Raw genomic sequence first — 18476 nt, 5'->3', positions numbered from 1 at the left:
GGGAGAGGCGATGGGGGTTCAGCTAAAAGAAAGATCGGAAGAACAAGAGAAATATTTCCCCCCTTCCCTCCCACCCTCAGTTTTAGAAAGGCACAGGCCATCGCCTAAGGAGAGGGCCCCATTGGGTTTGGGCTTGGACTGGCCTGATTATCATAATTGCCAAAGGACTATATGGGGTTGTCTGGAATTAGAATCACCCATTTAATCTCAAAGCCTATTTGGTTGGAGAGAATTGGACTCTAAATTAAATAGGAATGAATGACTCCTGTTCTAGCTATTTGGTTGGAAGATCTTATTTTCATTTCGATTTCAGAAAAGAAAAAAAATGTCCCAATCTCCTAAAGCCCAATCTTTATTCTTTCCTAATATTTAAATTGCATTCCAATTCCATTTTTGATTCTCGTCGTGAACTAAATGTCAGGGATATAATCATTCTAATTATAATTCTCATAATTTAATCCATTTCAATTCCAGCTTCGATTCCAATTTTGGCCATGAACCAAACATGCCCTTAATTTATCCACTACCTGCTTGAAATGTCTTTGCCCCCAAAATTCAAACCCCACCTCGTCACAAAATTTTGTGAGCAGCTATCAGTCGGAACCGGGGAGCATCACGTGATTGCAGTTACGTGGGTTAGTTCACATTTGAAAATGTTAGTTTATATTTGAAGGAAGCGGTCCTGTGCTTCCGTCCCATCTATGTGAAGTTTCCTGCTGAATCCTAACCAATATAATATATAGAGGATCAATATGATAACTTTGATAAATGTTGCATTCCACTTTAGCTTATCAAACAATCCATATATCGAAGTCTTAGGGATTAATTGTAGAAGTTATGATCCCTTTTCTCCCGTAATATTAGTTCAAGCTTTATTTTGGAACATTGTTTAATGATAATGTCAACATTACCATTTGATATTCATTACGATTTAAATGTTTTATAATATCAATCTCTCTTTTCTCTCCTCCTCTCTTTCCTATAGCCGTATGTTATATCTAATAGATTTTTTTTGTACCTTTCAAGTCATTCATAATAGTGATTGTGAGAATCATATATGTAGTCTCGTATCAATTATTATTTATTAGAAAGATTTTAGGTATTTATACAGAATCAAAGAACTTTAAATATTATGAGTAGTTTAAGTGCTAATAAAAATATATACATTCAAAATAAAACATGAATGATGTATCCATTGTTATGAGATGGTGAATGATTCCTATTAGAATGAATGCTTAGCATTTTTCTCCTCTAATCAAAATTATAAGAGAACACCACGAACTAGAAACCCAGTTTCTCGAGTAGAAATAGAGAAAGATATACCAATCAGCTGCCGATAAATATCTCCAATTAAATCAAACAAATCTGGTGGGAATAAAACTCATCCTCTTCTCCTAATCTTGTTCGGAGAACTTAAAAATAAATCCTACTAGAAATGCTCCTGTACTTAGTGATAAGAGCGGCCGCCTCTCCCTCGATTTCTTCAGAAAGCTACGTGCAACAATGAGTCAAGGCTGATGTAAATCCGGGTCCACAAACTATATCATAGCCATATATAATTAAAATAAATAAATAAAAGTAGCTTGAAGTGTGGGGCACATATTTGCATCACTTATGCTTCCAATTATGCCAACCATCCCCCATCCAATTTGCATCTCTATGCCTAGATTCTGCAAGAACATGGATTCATTGTAAGCAGTTCTTCCCATTGAGATACATCATTTTTTTCTTGTTTCAAATTTAGCTATGCAACGCTTGACTTGCAACTAGTTCACATATAATTTGTGCCAACAGCTAAAAAAATTACAGGGATTCAAACTGCTTTCAGTTTCATAACGAGGCAATGTTTTCAGTATCAAAAAGGAAGGAAAGAAAGAAAAGAGGCAATACTTTGGCTATCTGAATACCAGTTGTTTAGCACAAGCAACAGTACATCCAACTAAGAAAATCTAATAGAACACTGACTTGGCAAGCACTCCTTCTATAAATAAAAGATGGAGTGTAGTGAGATAGTGGTGAACGAAGAGCATAAGTTTTTGTTCAGGCAAACAGATTTGTTCCAAATTATATTGTAATTCTTATCCCTAAGAAAAGATTTCATTAGCGCCAAGTGCAAGACTTCGAATACCACATTTGCACAATATCTTCACCCGAGGAAAGATTTCAATCACTCCAAGGGCTGGAGTCAAACGTCCTCTTTGCAGAATAGCTTCACTGAAGCAAACTTGGGAAGGTTGTGCTGAAACAGAAGACAAGCAAACAAAACTTAGGATGGAATCTAAAGTGAATTGAAACTTAAGCTTGGAACGGACAGGATCCAAAAAGGAAGAAAGATTGTTAAAAACATTGAAATATACTTGGGTGTTAATTGCACCTTATTATTTCAGTCCTGGATACCTTTTTTGTCCGGTTTTTTCGTTGGAAGCCTTTGTACTGTGGACTTCTATAGCCAGCAGCTCTAGTTAAGAGCTAATCTCTACCTGTACATTCTTTATCACCTCAAATTCTTAACAAATAATTTCAGGTGACATTCGAGCTTCCCTTTCCTCCAAAAAAAAAAAAAAAAAAAAGGAAAGAAAGAAAGAAAAAAAAAGGTTTGAATGGGGAACAAATATTCCATGCATGGACACACCAGAATTTATGAATCTTTTATACCTTTCTTCTTCAAAGAACAAAATGGTTAAAAGAAATTGGAGAGAAGCATTATATATCTGTAGAAAGCCCAACTAACGGTTTAATATAAATACGCAGCTTGACATAAACATTAATATTCCTCAACAACACATATTTAAACGACACTAATTAAGTACAAGGAGCTCAACAAACTCCATCCATCTTAGGGATATATTTATCAACAAACTCTATCCATCTAGCTTTAGTTTAAGCAGATGTCTATTGGCCAAAGTAGCCTAGAGAAGCCACCTTAGCGTTGGCTAGGCCACAAGAAGGCCCCCATGGCATAGTTCCTCTTCTCCTCAAGGGATCCATCAAAAGACAAACCATACTCCCTTAGCAGTAGATCCAACCTCCAGCCCTCCATTTTCTCGTAGTCTTCCTTCTTGTAGCGAGGGTAGTGGAGTGGCATTCGAAAACCAGAGCTCAAACTTTGATTCTTTCCACTCACTGAGCTCTCACCATCTTCACCAAGGTAGCTAACCATCTTCACATTGTTCACTTTGTCTTCTTTTGGACACTCACTGGTTGGGTGTCCAACTATTTGGGTACTAATTGCTCGGAGGAACCATTGGAGAGCCATCTCTTGTTATCTTCTTGGAGTAACTGGGAGAGAGGAGAAGGATGGAGAAGAAATTTTATGTTGCTCTGAATGAAGGAGGCGAAGCTATTTATAGACTCAAATCGGCAATTAAGTGTGACTCAACCACAACAAGTGCATGTCTCACACGCATGTAACAAGTAACAACGAACTTCCACAAGTAATTGTGTTTCATTGGCCATTTGTGAGTGGGGGACAACCATGTTTTCCTTGGTAGGAATTATCGATCATGGATGACCTCTTGATGGCAGTGTTGATAATTCTATACCCAATATCTATCATCGATCACTATATAATTAAATATATGACAACTTTGTCGTTTGCTCTTTTGATCATATAGATTGCACCTAGGTGGCAATTGCAATGATGTTACGATAGGCCTTGTTATAATTACTAGTCGCTGTAGTATTAAATATGAGTGCCATTTGTCTTACGAAGGCATGCTTTTAAAGTTGCGTACCAGGATAAGCATGATGTTATGTCCAACTGCATTGGATTCAATTATTGCATTCAATTGGAGCCCACTGTATGAGTGCTGGTTGGTGTGGTTTAGGTGCACCACATCTGGAGCGGTTAAAGGGGCTGAGTGCTATGGCGATGTTTTCTCAGATGAAGGCCAAGTGTATAATTGATGTGCCACGTCCATCACATGATGTGACTAGAATTAGATTTCTACTAGGATTGTGGATGTGAGAGGATATGATTTGTTTCTTCAATCATTTTATCTTGTTCATTCTCAATTCTCTTTTCCTGAATGAATTTATTTTGCTTAGGGTCCATCATTGCTGTGTTTGATTAAATATTTTAATTTATGAAGATGTGCGAGATGGATAATATGAAAATTGGTAAGAAGAATGCTATTTTGAAGTTTTAGCATATGCAATTCCTTTTAGCATTCCAATCATATTTTTTTATCACAAAATGGAAAGAAAGCAATTGCTATAGCTTCAATTGCCTCTTAATCGCTTGCTTTTGCTCCTTGATTTTTTTTTTTTTTTACTGTGTTCTTCTCTTTTTGTTGCGGAGAGAAAATAATATTACTTCTCTCATAGGTTATTCTATAGAAGTCTCAGAGAGATTTACTTAAAGTCAAACTCTCTCCTTTTGTATGAGAGTTATAAACTTATGGGTGATTTAGTAACCATCCATTATTTTCTTTTATGGACAGTTTAGAAACCATCCACTTTTTTTTTTTAATTTTCTTTAAGCCCAAATTGAGTATATATGTCTTAAATCTCCCACTTGCATAATAATGGGCTTAGCAATGTTTTCAACCTAAAACACAATTTTTTTGATGATCATTCATACAGACAATTAGGCCATGCGACTAGTGAACACTCTTAATATATTAGTGTGCACCTATTAGGGATATCACAGTTATTATTCATTTGTAATTGATATAGAGATGCCTTTTTGAGTGTCATTTTTTGCCCTAAACACATTGATATATACACCAATAATTAACGCATACTCAATCCTTCAAGAGTCATGTTTAATTTTCTTTCCATAATATATATTCATAATTATATATATGAAGTTAATTTAGCTAATGTATATATAACTTATCGATTAGTGAACATATACACACTATTGGTGTAACCAATGGCCTTCTTTTCCTACTAATACCCTTCAGTTTCAGATCAATTGCTTTGGTAGCATGTCCTTCCATTTAAATTGTTTGTTTTTCTTATTTCCTTTGAAGTTCTTCTTAGGCCCAAGAGCAATTTCTTTTGCTTTCTTGCTCTTTTCCTTCCACCTCTGATCCTTATCCTTATTCTTAGAGCTCGAAACTCCCTTTGAATCTAATCTAACTAAGAAGACAGTCTCAGTGCCTCTCTCAGATACAAGGCATTCTTTCTCAAGATCAACATATCGGGCAACATCTGTGAATGTTTATCATTGTGGGTCAGATTGAGCTTCATGTGCTTCCCACTATTAGGAAGAGAATGGATCATTGCCGAGACTTGCTACTCATTTGTCAGGATATGACCAACTATTTTTAGCTTCCTAATCATCTTTGACATTTCATTCAGATGCTCACTTATTGTGTGATTACGATGCTTCTTATATGTGTCAAATTCAATGGTCACCTATCTCAGGCTGATCATAGTTGTCCCACCAAAATTTTCTTTTAGGTGCACCGATATCTTATGAGCAATGGAGAACCAGTTGTACCCATCCACTAGATCATTCGTCATTGTGCTTATTAGAATTCCATATGCGGTGGTATCTTTTTGCCTTCTAAGCATGATAAGCTTCTTGATCTCTTCTACCTTGATAATCGTTTCTCTCACCAGGATCAACCATTGCATGATTGATGACTTCCAAAGCCATTTATTCCTCAAGAATATAATGGTACTTAGTCTATCACACATTATAGTTCTTGTCATCCAATTTGTCGCCTTTGTTAAGGTCATAATATTCTTTGATACCATCTCAAACTATATAGACAATTGGTACAAAATGAATACTAGCATATTTCTATCTGAAGTACATATTTATTTAACTTTGTAGCATAGATAAATAGTGATATCTTTAACATAAGTAATAGAATCAAAAGTTCACTATGTTCTCAATTATCTTTCATATCTTATATTAGAATACTATTATTTATCATCTACTCTCAATAATACTTATAGAACAACACAAGTTATTCAATTAACAGTTGCTCCCATTTAATCAAATATAATTGAATAGTTAAACTTGTATTAATAAAAGAATTTAACTATACATGAATCAACACAATATAAAAGGAAACATGCATATATATAAATATATTTACAAACATGATTCAACAATTTAAAATAGCTAAAGAATATAGATATAAATATTTCTAGCTACTATAAATATCGTACTACGAGGATCAATACTGTTTTACCGATTAGTTGACCTAATCGGTAAGGTCCGATAAGTCTCTTTAAATTTGGCAACTAACTTCTCATAAATATGTATTTTCTTGTGTTACCAATATTCTCTTATTATTCTTTTCCAGAAATCTAGTACTATGTCACATAAAAGTTTCTTTTTATAAAATTCACCCATTGCATACTCTCTTCGAAACCCCTTTATTATACATTCAATCATCATTAAGTATGTTTCTAGGTCATTTTGCATACTCTCTTCGAAACCCCTTTATTATACATTCAATCATCATTAAGTATGTTTCTAGGTCATTGCCTTTCCTTTTATTAGATTTCAGATCATTGAACTTGTTCTTCACAATAGATCCTCTAATAGCTTTCCTACTTCTAATAATTATCATTTTATCTGTCGATAAATTAAATGAGTACTATTAATCTCATACTCAATTTAGTATTTTTCAAAAATACTTAATGTGCTCAAAATAATAACAATAACACCAAGTGACTCCCATGAGTTCTTACTTGATTAAACTTAGTCGAAAATAATTTTTCATAATTAAAATTTATTTTTCTAGAATTTTTATCAATTTTGTTAATTTTTCAAAAATATTTTATAAAAAAAATCAGAAGAAATACTTATTGAATTTAAAAAAATTCTAGAAAAACCATGAATAAATAGGTCCCGAATCATTAATGTTACGGCCTCTCCATTCAATGGATGAGGATTAGGATACAAAAGGAGCTGCGGATGGAACACTTTAAAACATTAACAAGATCAAACGTGGGACTCCAAGTTTGGTTGATGACATCCAAACAAACTGAACCAGACATTTAATCAACACTTGGATGATAAATCTTATTAACAAAGCCAATGGATGGAGATTTCTAGGGATAAGCATCATGCAATTCCACCCGGACCCTCCACACTCCCACTTGATAAAGACTATCATTTGGGCCATGAAAATGGACAGAGAATTCTTGCATGCCATCATTCACCATCTCTACCCTAGAATCACTCATCATCAGTTTTATCAGTTCGTCACAGTGGTGTAGTGGGAGTGTGGTGGGCCCATAACCTATGGCCCCTGGCTACGTTTGAGGATGAGATGGGCTTCTTTCTTTGTTTCTTCCTTCCAACGGCTCTTACGAGGAGAGGAAACATTGGTTCTTTGGAAATCTTTTGTTCTCCATTTTAGGGACAAGGGATGAGGAAGAAAAGGAGATAAGGAAAAGGACGATAACGCTGAAAGGTCGCTGTTAAGAGATTTTTTTTTTCAAAAATTTGAAAACCTATAAAATCCCAAAATTCAAATTATGTATATGTTATGCCGTTTTAAAAGCTCTACATCTCTACTTTACAATGATATAAATTTTGAAATCTAATTCAATATATTCAGAGAGATAGAAGCCTCAAAACATGCATTCCTAGCACTATTGTATCCAAAAATTTAATCTCAAATAACTCAAGTTACATAAATCTATTTTACATCAAATTTTGAAGGCACAACTTATCAATCATAAGCAACAACATAATCAAAAATTAGGCCTAGATATACAGCATGTCACTAATTATCATTGGAGACATAATTGAAGCATATAATATATAATTTCATGTTTAAACATAAAAATACACATTCAAGAATATCCAGAAAATAATTTAATCCATAAATTGCTCTAATACCAATGTAGAAACTAGAGAATTATAGTGAAATTTGACTTACATTTTGTAGGCCCAAATCACTTCATCTAGAAAAATCACTTTGATGGATTGAATATCATTCATCTTGGCATTTCGATCATATTTTTAATCACAAAATGGAAAGAAAATAATTGTCACAGTCTAAATTACCTCTTAATTACTTGTTATTGTTTCTTTATTTTTTTTACTGTGATCTTCTCTTTTTGTTATGGAGAAAAAATAATGCTGCTTTGCTCTTACAAGTTATTCTACAGGAGTCTAGAGAGATTCACTTAAAATCAAACTCCTTCCTTTGGTACGGAAGTTATAGACTTATGGATGGTTTAGTAATCATCCATTATCTTCTTGTGTGGGCAGTTTAGAAACTATCCACTTCTCTTTTTTTTTTTGCTTTAAGCCCATAATCAGGCATACATATCTTACAGATTGGTATCACTTTCTATCAAATTATGATCTGTGTTTTAATTGTTAAAAGGGACTAAGCTCATGCTATGATAAGTTAATCATGTCTAGCAGTACTACCAAGAAGGAAGATGAATTGAGATCTCTTTTTCCTTGGGGAGAGAAAAAAAAAAAAAGAGGTGTCTCCTCTACTTAAAAGTAAGTCATTATAATAGTCTGAGATATCCATTTATGTAACTAAGAAATATATTTAAAATAATAGCAGTAACAGTTATTTACTTACTACCTTATTATATGGCACCAGAGATATATAAGGCGATGAAAAATTATTTATGCACCGCAGGTGGTGTAGAAAATCTGATATGGAGCACACTACTTTACGTGATTAGTTCACATAGCCACCACTTTCTAAAGCGTATTTAATGCTTACAATTTTATTTTTTTTCATTTAAAAATTTTGTATGACAAAAATATCCTTGCTCTTTGAAAAAAAATAATGACATCTTATGGTATATTATGACTTCTTATATACAGGATGTCATAATATGATCCAAAAAATTATGACATTATGTGCATATATTATAATATCCTGCATCAAATTATGACTTTCTACATATAGGATGTCATTATATGATCTAAGATGTTATAATATGGCCCAGGATATCATGCAGGATGTTATTATATGATCCAAGATATCATAATATGGCCCAAGATATCATAATATAGAAGGAATATTTTTGTCTAACTATTTTTCAATACGCATTTAATGCCTGCAACTTTATTTTTTCGTTTAAAAATTTTGAATAACGAAAATATTCTTATTTTTTAAAAAAAATTATAATATTCTGTGCAATTATAATATCCTGTATTATATTATGACATTTTGTGGACAAAAATTATGATTTTCTGCACATAGGATGTCATAATTTTTTTAAAGAATGAGGATATTTTTGTCATTCAAAATTTTAAACAAAAAAATAAAGCTGCAGATATTAAATGCATATTGAAAAGCAGTGATTACGTGGACCAATCGGATAAGGCGGTGCGCTCTAGGTCGGATTTTCTACACTGCCCATGGTACACAGAATTTCCCATAAGGCGATAACTTTGGTTGGGAGGGTAGAAATATTTAGGTGGTAGAGCTAAGAACAAGTGTTAGACCTCTAGCTTCACCTTGGCAATGGACTGCATGTATCTCCCTCGATAAGCACGACCCCTTCCATTGGCACTGCTGGCATGGAGGATGACAAGCCAGCAATGTAAGACCCATGCCTTTGGCCCAATCTAATGGATGATCATACAAATTGGTATCACTTTCCATCGCCGATTTCTATTGAGTAATAATCCGAGACTCTTAGTTTGTGAATCCTATGTTGATCCTAAGGAGGGGTCCTAGGTGGTACTATAGGTGACCATCCATCTTGTTAGTCGCTACCCCTATCTTTTGTTGGCTATCCATGACCCATCATTAACAATCTTTGATTTATTACTCTTTTTTTAATGAAACTATCTATTTATTGATTTGTATAATTTGACTACACTGTTCTAATTAATTGATTAAGATTGTTAGATGCCGCTACCCAACTAGCCTCGTCCTTCGAGTGCTAATATTATTTCATGATCAACATTGATTTTGTATGGAGGCATGACTGACTGGACAAGAAGTTCTGACTAAGGGTTTACACTCTTAAATCAAGATAAAATCCTAATTTTTTATTTATTTTTTAGTCTTAAATTAGGTAGGATAAAAAATTAGATTTAGGAGTACTTCAGATATCGGAGCTTTGAAAATAAAAATCTAATAATAATTTATTATTTCTTATGCTGATGGTTAATCGAGAATGAATTGAATTTATATGGATTGATTGGAATGTTAAGCATGGACTAACAAACAATTGTGATCAAGTTTGTCGTTAGTAGAGATAAAAATTTTTGGACTTTGATCATCTATTTATATAAAAATTATATTGTGCACCAATAAATTTGATGTATATGATTTTTGATAGTTACATACTATATATTTATTTATTAAATACATATATATATATATATATAGCTTTGTATGAAGTTATATATCATATATCTCTAATCCTAATATGGATAAATTTTGATAATCATGTGCATCAAAATTTATAAAAGAATGTGATCATAAGTTATAATATTTAACAAGAAAGAATTGAATTACATGACTGAACATGGAGTTGTGGTGCTCTAACATAGCCACTTTATTAATATCCTACTATGGATTTGAAATATGACCGTAGTTATTCAGAATCAAATACTTACAGTCCTTTGAGCACACCATTTTATTGGTGCCTTACCATGGGCTTAAAATATATTATGATAGTTCAAAGTTGAGCATCTATAATTCTTTAGACTAGCTTCTTTATTAGTGCTTCATCATAGGCTTAAAATATGATTTTGGTAATCTACAAGACTAGCCACTTTATTAATGCCCTGCTGTGGACTTGAAAAATGATTGCGGTAGCCCATAAGACTAGTCACTTTACTGATGCCTTACCATGAGCCAGAAACGTGGTTTTAGTAGTCCAAAGTTGAGCACATTAATATGATTAGATTATCTGATGTATGTTATCTTGAGATAATTATATGATATGATTTATTGTATAAAAAGGTATATTTGCTATACATATTTTATGATTATGATATCTTATAACATGATATTTATATGAGTAACAACCACTAATAATTTATTATTTATTATTATTATATTGATATTGGTGTATGTGAATTCTTATTGGATTGTAAAGTTCATCTTTTTTATTTATTTTTCTATTTCAGAATTATAAAATATATATATTTAACTATGATTTAGATCAAGATTGAGAAAATCAAGTAGATAGAGCATCATCAATACCAACCAAATGGTTGAGTTTTATATATTGTACAAGTTTTATTATTCGTTAATATAAAATATTTTATTATAAATTGAGATCATTTGTATTCATGAAAAAAAATGATGTTATAGCGGATTTTGAAGCCTTACATATTCTCTAGGATTTCGCTATAGAAATTGTGTCACCATGTCACATCCAAATGTTGGATTGGAGATGTGACAAGCAAAGGGCCGCTGATACAAGGATAGAGGAGAGATGGTGGAAGGGATCGCGCCTCTCCTCTTCTCTCCATAGAAAGCCCGATCATGTCAAACATGAAAAAAATCAAAATTGATGGAATCCTATGCATTGGGTCCACTCCGCCATTTGCTCTCCACTAAGCCCTTTCCACCGATATCAAGATGCTCAGTACAATCAAATGGGGCTCGTGAAAGAAGATTAATTATTCTATCGTGCAATAGATTCAATCTGAATCCTATCGTAGGGCAAGGATGTTTTGTTTCTACTCTTGCTGCATTCACATAGGACTAAGTATATAGAAGGTCTCTTGTTCTTTTCCATTCTAGGACTCATGAATAACCCTAACATAACCATTCTATGATCTCCAACGTTAAGTTTATAGATTAGGGTTTGTTGCTACACAAAGAGCATCCTGGAGACACAAAACAATAAGTCATACTCCTGACCCTAACATAACAATTTCCTGATCTTTTACGTACAGTTAAATCTATAGTCAATAAAATCAAAATCTATAATCATCTAAACAGCCATATGTGCACAGGGTCGCTTAGCAACTTTCTCATCAACTATGCTTTTATTGCACCACTCATTGTCGACAAAATAGTACATGGAATGGTCTCTTGTTCTTACCAAATTTTAAGGCCAATGTGAACAATTCACTTCATCATTTTTTGTTTGAACAACCACTATTTCCTACATATTTATTATATTCACAGTCAATAGAACATTATGGGGAATAATCCCTTTTTCTTATCCAATTGCACACTTCGCTTCAAGATAAACTTCATTGAAATTATATGCCTTCCCACATTTTTATCTTTAAAAGGCTAGAAATCTATCAGCTTCGGCGATCCCAACATCACCATGGTGCTCTTTCTTTCCTTCAAGTGGGGAAGAAACAAAACCACATCCTTTTGGGGCGGATCCGTCGGACCGCAATGAACTGCCTTTCCCCATCCTAAATCCTAGCTGCAATCCAACTGGGTCCATGTACTCAGAAACTTTCGTTGCGGTAAATGGTGGCATCACTGGGATCGGCTTATTGGAATCGATCACGGACTGGATGAACTCATCGGTCATCCCACGGGCCGCAGTTTGGACCATTTGGATTGGGAAAGACAGCAGCTTCCCCGGCCTCACACGGGCAGCGAGCCATGACGATCTCGTTTCGGAAACCAAACCGAGTCCCTAATAATTGAGCGACCCAAATAGACAGTGTTGGACCACCCAACAAAGGTCTGTCATCGTTATTAAGGCTGTCCCATCTACCCAAAATCAGATGCTGAAAGCTTATAGACCGAGGGATGGCCCATCAATTTCCTACATTTTATTTGCTGATGACTGTGTGTCCAGGGCTAAAGTTCGAGATGCTGTCTGCATTCAAGCCATTATTGGCTCTTATTGCTCCTTGTAAGGTCAAGCAGTTAATGTTTCATTCTCTGCCTGGCCAACTCTTATTAATTTGAATCATGAATCCTATGAGCTGAAAGCTGTTGACTTTGTCTTACCAAACAGGCAATGGGATGTTGGAAAGTTGTCTGATTATATTTCTGTTGAGATGATGAGCCAGAGTTTGAGTATTCTTTTTGCAAGGACCCGGAATTTTTTAAAATTCCCCCATACAAATCTTAGAGCATGAAAATAAGAAAAAAATTTTAAATTCATGTGTTGAGCATGTGAGATGGAAGAGGACTCTCGATGGAGCCTGTTTTCTCTTCCGAGTTTGGATTCAGAGTTTGAATTTCAGATCAATAGATATTGTGATGAAATTTATGCATAAGTGGCATATAATGTGTATGATGAAATTAATGAGTTATATCTTGGATTTCAGTAACTAAGGTTTGACTTAAATATGAGAGGTGTTGACCTTGAGATAAAGTGGGATATATTGATATATTGGGTTGAGTATACTTATTCAACTGTTATTTAGATGATTTTGAAAATCTAAACTTAATATGAGTGAAGATTAAAATGACTTTTCTAATTTTGATATTAATTGTTTGGCCATTAGAATTTTGGATTTACTAGATAGATTTTATTTAGGATGTGGCTTAAGAAAGAATTGCATCATATGAGAGAGGAATACTTTTTGAGTGTTGAACTTACAAGAGGACCATATATGAAACTTGTATGTAAATTATATATATATATATATATATATATATATATATATATATATATATATATATATATATATATATATATATATATATATATATATATATATATATAGTTCTATTGGTGGATTGGATTTTATTGTGAGAACATAACATAAATAATATCAAAACTTAGGGTTATCACCACTAGGGGTTGTAATAAAGGTGATTCATAGGATTTGAATTTCGATGTATAATTTGTATTTTGAATTATAATTTAAGAAATTGATAATCTATAATTTTATTGGTTTAAAAATTATTTATCAAAGCTAAAAAAATTGATGGATTTAGATCAGAGAGCATTGCAAAAGTGCAGTGGTTTAAGTCATTTAAATTTGATCGAAAAGATTGGTTCTAATTTAAATGATATTATGATAGAGGCTTGAAAATTCTTTTCAAGTGAATAAAGCTACCTAGAGGCTTGATGATAAGATAAGAAGTTTTTGTGGAAAAATTCAGTGCATGGGTAAAATGATAATTTTAAAATTTTTTCAAAATCATGATTTTACAGCGAAAAAATATTAATTAATCTAATTAATTAACATGAATTTATCCTACACTAGGATCTAAATATGATATGTAGCATGCATGCATTTAAATTTGAAATTTGAATTTGAACAATAAATACTTTATTGTAATGTGTTTAGAACACAATACCTTTGTGCGGGTAGTAGATCACCGCAATCTGATCACCGTCGGAAGAGTCTGATCATCGCGATGCAGTCACACAGTGTGTCTGGCCTCTGTGGATTATCCACACGAAGCTCCCAGTCTGATCGACTCCTCACGAGTGCTCGCTCGTTGTAGAGCCCTTTTGACGGCTGATGCTGATCGAACTCCTTCGATCGATGTCTGTCGATTCTTCGGACACTCCAGATCATCAACAGACGTGCTTGAGAGGATGTTGAAGATCTCCTTGAGATTTTGTGAGCTCACAATACTCGTAGCTCACTTTCTCACTTCCCGAATCCCAGGCTAAAACTCTAGCGAACTCACTAAAAATCTTGCACCCACTTTTCTTTCTTTTCTTTTTTTTTTCTTAGAAGGATATAGACTTCCTTCTCACGCACAAGACTTCTCACGTCCCAGAATTTTTCTCCAAAATTTTTTTTCTTGCACACCCCACTCTTCTCCTCCTTTTATAACAACCTCAAACGTCTTATCCAAAAGAAAAGATAAAGATGAGTAATTGCACATTTGAATTCAAATCAAATTTTGAATTCAAATAGACACCAACTCATCCCTTATCCACTAAAGGCGTGAGGCATGGCTTAAATTATACATGGAGTGATTTCATGAGAAATCTTTTCTCATGTAATAAATGGGACGTAAAAAAAAAGGGATAAGGCGCAAAGATTGATTGCCCATTCAAATTCAAACTTTATTTGAATTTGAATGGCCAACCAATCATCCTTATCCATTCATATGGCACATTAAAGTGGGGCGTGGAGAGGGCTTGGTGTGAGAAAAAAATTCATGAGAAGTTCCTTCTCATGAATTCAAATGGGTGCAATGGAAGTGAGGTGGCGCATGGAGATTGGGTCAAGGTGGTTTAATTATTTAAACCAACCTAATTGAACCAAATAAGTTAGGTCCAATTAGACTAATTTAAATCTAACTTAATTAGACTTAATTAGGCTCAATAAAATTCTAATCAAATCAGGAATTGACTAAGCCCAACCTCTGATCAAATCAGGGACCAAACCATCTCGATGATTAGGTCAACTCTTAACCTAATCGGATCAAACCCAACTGAATCCAATTCAATTGGACTTGATCCAAAAATAATTACTCAATCAAATTGAGTTAATTAGCAATCAAATCACTAATTAAATCTCTCATAAATACTGAATCCAAATCCAATGGACAATCAGGCATCAGAATTCATCGATATGTAACCCTGATCGAAAAATCCCAACCAATGGGACTCTTGACCCCGGTACCCATAATGTGTGGAACTCATGATCAGAGAATCTTGATTCTCGATCATTGAGTCCCAAACATGTAGGATTCTACATCAGCCATCAGATCAGATAGGAACCTCTAATGTGTGTGACCCCGCAGGTTCGAACCTAAGTCGGTAGCACAGGAACCAATTCCTGTACTAATCGAAGTGACCATCTAGCAATGGTACCCGACGTCCGGATAGGTCGAAGAGTCGCAATCGCAATACTCAGAACCTACATGAATATGGTTACTGTATAATTCATCTTTTTGCCCTCTGTGTTTAGGATGACTCAGGATTAAACTGTCAACCCTGATCAGATCATCCGAATCGTGCTCAACTCAAACAGTCCTGTGACTCCTCACAAGGACTATCCTGATCAAGATTTTGCTAAATTGAAATACGACTGTACACAGCTCCTAAACTGGAGTGGTCAATCCCATCTTGACACACGCACCGATAAATCAAGTACTTGACTACACCCAGCAGCCTTCTATCACTGAATTAAAAATTCAGGTAGTCCAGTGCCTAAGTGCAGTGAGTTGCTTGCAAGTCACCGTGACGGTCTCAGGTTGGAGGGATATTTATACCCATATTCCATTGAAGCAAATCTTGACAGCAGAAATAGCTCCGAAGTCGGTCACGTTCAGTGTAGATGTACCCTTACATCTCACCTGTATGCCATACCAGTGTCTCCACACTCATTGGTTAAGAGGACAACCAACCTATATGGCACACAATGACCTATGCTTGATAAACGTTGTCGTCCTTGGTAACAACGTATCATTTGGTCGCAAACAGATTTAAGGACTAAACGACAAATCCTCCTTTGTCGAGTCTAAATAGTCCTAAGGACTTCACCACAACATAGGAGTTCATTAAAAGATGAAATATTTTGTGATGAAAAATATCAAAATAATTTTTATTAATTCATAATTCATATACAAATACAAAAATGAGCACAACCGTCAACAAGCTGACGATTGGCTTTGGGATACTATTTCCAACAGTTTGTACCCTCAAGATTTCAACCTCGCAGTATACTAATTTCAAGGATGAAATTATTTTAAGGAGGGAGAATATAAGGACCTAAATTTTTTTTAAAATTTCTCCACATAAATTTTAGAGCAAGAAAAAAAAGAAAAAAGATATTTTGACTCACGTGTTGAGCACGTGAGACAGAAGAGAAAGACTCTCGATGGAGTCCGTCTCCTCTTCCAAGCTCAATTGGGAGAGAGATCCTAGGGCCATTCAAACTCAAGCGAGGATCCTAGGACTCCTATCTATAAATCCACTGGCCCTCTTTCTCTAGGTATCATCCAATTTTTCCGTCGAGCATTTCCAATGAAGTTACTGTTGGTTTGTTGAGAGAATTGAGGTATTTACCCCCATCCTTCTTCTTCTCTTCTTTCCAAATTCTAAGAAGCTTTTGATGGCTGGATTGTGCTATCGGCTACCAGATATTTCAGGGGATCAAGCTTCTCCTATTTTTTTTCTTTTCCTTCCATCGAGCAATTGCTGTTGCCGGCCATGCTCTAGCTGCCAAAGGCCGAGGCCACCAGGGGGCTGCAACCATCATGGGATGTCGCTGGAGGATTGACCATGAGAGGTGGATCGGCAAGACCCCTTCCCCTATTTTTCATAGGAAAGAGGAAGAAGAAAATGAGAAGGAAAAAAAAAAGGCAAAAGGAAAAAGGAAAAAAGAAAAGAAAAGAAAAGAAAAAAGAGAATTTCTTCTCTTCTCTCTCCTCTCTTTCTCTACCATATTTTTTCTCTCTCTAATTTCTATCTATGAATTTCTTTCTCTAAAAAATTTTATTTTTCCTCTCTCCGTATATTTCTCTATCTAGAGATTTTATGGATTAGTGGAGGATCCAGATATTTAAATAAATTCGGATCAATTGGTTGACCCTAAGAGGGGTTTTGGATCTAAAATATCTGGGTATTTTTCATAATTTTCTCGGTCCCTAACCATATATAATTTTTATGTTTGATTATAATTATGTAGAAGGCAATTATCAGCAAGAAAGTATCCAATGAAATACTTTGATCTTAAGTTGTAGATCGAGGGATTGATTGGTAACTATACTTGAGTCTAAGACTGATAGAGATAATAATCTCTTTATATGATCACATATATATATTTTTATACTATGCATGATGATTTTGATTTTATTTGGATATATAATTGTATATTATATATGTATCATATGTTGACTATTTTGATTATTGAAAATATAATATCTGTTATTTTAAAATTGAACAAGAATGTAATACAAATTATTGAATGAATTGTTGGATGTGAAAGAAGATTTGGACCAGCCATGAGGTGAATTGCCAGTCATGAGCTGAATTATGACCATTGGATTGCCGGTTATGGGTTGAATCATGACATCCTGGTTTGCCAGACCGAAGAGTGGACATCTTGATTTCCCACCACAGGTCGAAGTGTAGATATCTTGATTTACCATCGTGGGGCGTCAAAGCATGGTTATTATGAATTACTACCATGGGCCGAAATATGGTTTATGATTTACTAGTCACGGGCTGAAGTGTGATCATGATTAGTCCAAACTGAAAGATGATGATTGATTTGAAAAAATATTATTGAAACATAAATGATCAATCATATGAGCATACATGTGATATTTATGATAGAATTATGATAATATATGATTCATGATGTATATGTTTATATAACTGCTGAGTTATATTGCATGCCTGACATAAGATTTTATGACTTATGATTCTCTTTGATAATTGCTCATTCATTATTTTTGAATTATATTATTATATTAGTATATGTGTGATGAGGTTCTCTCTTCTTTCAGAGTTTCAGGATGCGTAGCTCTTCAGATTGGGCATGAAGTTCGAGTGCTAAATTGCTAGTCTATTAGTTAGTTAAATTTCTAATATCATAAAATATTTGAAAAAATTAAACTTGAACAAATTGGTTATTTACCCTGATGGAACTATTTAATTGAGATATTTGGTTTTTATTTATAAATTCTAAAAATATTGAATTCTATTTCAATTTAAGA

At 34.1% G+C, this 18476-nt stretch overlaps 1 long non-coding RNA gene across 1 annotated transcript; it reads right to left on the bottom strand.

Moving 5' to 3' along the window:
- Positions 1-1896: 1896 nt before the first annotated feature.
- LOC140854119 (uncharacterized) lies at positions 1897-2928 on the bottom strand. The gene is made up of 2 exons (XR_012137230.1): positions 2375-2928; positions 1897-2239 (listed from the first exon to the last, which is right to left on the bottom strand). It is a non-coding gene; the product is annotated as an uncharacterized lncRNA (long non-coding RNA).
- Between the last annotated feature and the right edge of the window lie 15548 nt (positions 2929-18476).

Source organism: Elaeis guineensis, chromosome 15 (assembly GCF_000442705.2).
Source record: "Elaeis guineensis isolate ETL-2024a chromosome 15, EG11, whole genome shotgun sequence".
In the NCBI taxonomy this organism is placed as follows: Eukaryota; Viridiplantae; Streptophyta; class Magnoliopsida; order Arecales; family Arecaceae; genus Elaeis; species Elaeis guineensis.
This window is presented reverse-complemented; position numbering and strand designations above follow the sequence as displayed.